The sequence below is a fragment of the Pteropus vampyrus genome, unplaced genomic scaffold (assembly GCF_000151845.1).
Source record: "Pteropus vampyrus isolate Shadow unplaced genomic scaffold, Pvam_2.0 Scaffold34, whole genome shotgun sequence".
NCBI lineage: Eukaryota > Metazoa > Chordata > Mammalia > Chiroptera > Pteropodidae > Pteropus > Pteropus vampyrus.
Window position 1 is genome coordinate 35,813 of NW_011888815.1, and position 3,480 is coordinate 39,292.

Below are 3,480 nucleotides of genomic sequence, written 5' to 3' on the forward strand. Positions count from 1 at the left end.
GCACGCTTATACTTCATACTTGATACATAGGCAATGCTTGATCGATAATTTTTGAATCTGTTTTCAGTTAATTCAGGCTGTATGGATATATAGATCGATACAGCTGATTAGTGTTGTTTCTTTCGTAATTGAATGTCATATCCCAGATTATGGAGAGTTATGGTTTTCGGCTCCAGTGGAATATTAAAATCATCTCGAATCTAAATAGTATCGTGGCCCAGACCTCAGCTCAGGAAATTCCGATGCTTGAAGTCTCGAGCCGGTGTGCACTTTACTTCTGAATGGCCATCTCTGGGGTGCTCCTGTGTATTTCTTCCTAAGAGGCTCAAGCCATGGGCTTTAGCCTGAGGGTCTAAAGGGAAGAAGTGTCCCCCACATTCTCAGAGAACACAGAAAATCAAGCTGTAAGAAGGAAAAGCATTTTCTGAAAGAAAACTCTAGAGAGAAGGCATCGCACAGCAGGTCAGCGGAAAACCCAGGAGTAGGCGGGCCGGAGCGGGAGGCAGCTGGAGGGCAGACAGCGCCGCTGAGATGCCCGGTGCTATCCGAGGCTGGACCGCTTCCATGTCCGGGTCTGGTTGCAGTTAGCTTGAAGGCGCGGGGTCTGGTCAGGCGATCCCCGATGATCTATCTCTCTGTCTCTCTCTGTCTATCTTTCTCTCTTTCTCTCGCACACACACACATGGACACACGCACACACCACCCACCCCCGGTCGCCAGTGGGTGGTAACAGTTGTCAGCTTCCACATTTGTCTCACTGAAGCCCATCCCAGACTTTGTGTGCGGTAGGTACAGTTTCTCCCCGGGCGAGATCGTAGCACACGACTCTCGGGCTCATGTCATCACTAGGACCCAGAGCCGGAAAATTCCTGCCACTGAATGAAGATCTTCACCGTGAACAATTCCAGGCGAGGCAGGCCGTCATCTGCGTCACGGTTCATCGGCTCCGTCGGAGTGAAACAAAGGCGTTTTTTATTCTCTCCCGTCTACTGCAGGGACTGTGATGGGGCCTTTGGAGATTGCTGCGAATCGTTCGAATGCTTTCCGAGAACTCCGGTGGGAGATTAGGGGCGCACAGATGCTCGGAGGGCGTGCCGTGCTGTGTGTCTGAGCGTGGGGCGCCGCCTCTGTCACAGCAGAGTTCTTCCAGGGGGAAACGCAAAGGGAAGGCAGCTTTTTCGGGCGGGATTCGGGGGGGGGGGTCATCTGAAATGATCCGAGGAGAAGTGTCAAGTCAGCGATATTATTTCTGAGGGGCGTAGGTCCTGCGCCGGAACAGGTCACGCTCTCCGCCCGGTGTGACACTTAGTTAGTTGTCGTCAGCAGTATTCCAGCTGATGAACTTGGCTTCCCGTCAGGAGGAACAGTGGGCGTGGTGTCGCACATCCGCCAGCGGCTTCTGCGTCCTTCCGTTTCTGTGTGTGTGTGTGGACGGAGAAAGGGTATAGTTCAAACACTCGAGCAAATGATGCGACGTCTGTCGACCTTGGGTGGTTCATCTCTGAAAGGTGTCCGGTAATGCAGCGCGCATCCCGTGGAGAAAGGCCAGCTCGTGACTGGCACTGCCGGCACACAAGACATGTTGGCAGTCGCTGTTAATGTCACTTAGGAGTTAGTAGCTAAGACGCTGTAAGGCATACGCGCTAAAACCATAAAAGCACTATCATCTCCGTTTGACGGAACGGGGCTGTGAGACTCGGCGACGTTTCAGAGCTGGCGTGTGACCCAGCTCACTTCGAATCTAGACTCACAGGAGTCCAGAGTGTGTTTCTGTCTATAGACGATAAACGAGAATTGTAAAGCAACGACACGCATGTTAGAGAAATATTTTGACAGGAAGTCAGATGCCCACGCGGCTCGACGCTCTCTCTTCTTCCCTTAGTTCTTCCTTCCGCCAGCATCTGGCCCCGTGAGCAGGTGCTGTTTTCCTCCAAGCAGCGTCTTTATAGCTTTAGCTCCAGAACTGCGACTACTCTTCAGATGCTTCTCAGTGACCAATGTCATAAAATTTAGTTGTCATTTTGATGCAGTGGGAGGAGGCGAGCCCAGAGTTTGCCTAATCTGCCAACCTCACCGGAAGTCGAAGTTGCATCTTTTGTTACGTGCACTGATAACTAGTGTCTAATATTGCGATGGCTAAAGCGTGGGACTGCATCCCTGCCCACTGTTCTCATGACATTGGTTAACGTGTGTCAGAAGCGTCTCTAATGAAGAAGGTGTCTGTTATTTGCACAAATATTCACATCTTTTCATTTGAACATGGATATTGTAGCTTCAGCTTTCTTTTCCAATGGCCGAGGGAGATAAATCGTACACAGACGTACGGAAGGCCTCTTCACGGGGAGGTAAAGATTAGGCGAAGGGCCAGAACGTGGAGGAAAACTTGTTTTTGTTAGTCAGGGTCTTCCCGGAAATGCCTAAAAGACCCCGAGGAAAGCGGTTTCTTCCGGCACCTGACATGCAGGGAGCCTCGATGGTTCACAAAAGATTCTGATAAGCATGCGGCCAGACTTGTTATATTGTAAATAAGCACAGAGGAAAGGCACACATCTAATTGTCGTAATAAAATATCTTGAATAAGTAAATCCGAGGGCTTATTTTTTGTTGACCAGCGTGCACTCGGTCAAGCCATCAAGCTCGAGCTACCAACTGACAGCGATTCCCACTCCTTCCATTTCAGAATAACGTAAAGGAAGGAGCGCGGGCCCGACACACGCCCTTGAACGTGGACGTCTGACGACCAAATCTGGAAGTCATTCTCTGCTGGGCGGAGTACCCGCAAGGAAAGGTAACGACGTGAAGGGGAAAAGGTGGTGAAGAAAGACGTTCCAGATGGAGAGTCACAGATCTGCATCTGCATAGTCAAGACCCTGTCACTGATGTCATCTTTCAGGAAATCTCGGTCTGATGGAGGAAAAACATGCAAACCACTGATGTCCACTCACGGAGACGCCAGAGAAAGGCCTGGGCAAGCACCGCAGCCTGTCAGGGTAAGTGGCAGAGGTCACAGTGGGCCTTAAATGGGCTGTGTCCACTGTCTCAGGCATCTGGGGTGACACAGAGTCTTGTCTTTTCCTAGACCAGACGGCATGGCCACTGGCACCAGAGAAATAGAACGTACGTGAGGACCCTACATTATGATCCATTCCGCAGTGTGCCCTTGCTGCAGCGCTGGAAATATCACCCAAGCATGCCATCCTTTACCTACCGTCTCTCACTCTAAATACAGCAAATCTCATTGCAGAGATCAAATAGGAAGTTTAAGAGTGTCACTGAGATGTAATGATGAAATAAAAATACTATAAAAATATATATTAGAGTTTAATCATTTAGTAGATTAGTAAATTAAAATAATAGGCACTGAAATAAGAATTTCATGTACATACAGCTAATTAACAATGAATAAAGTGAAATTAATTACTAATGAACATCACCTGCTGAGTTTGTTTAAGGAAGAGAAAAAGAAACTTAGAACTTAGG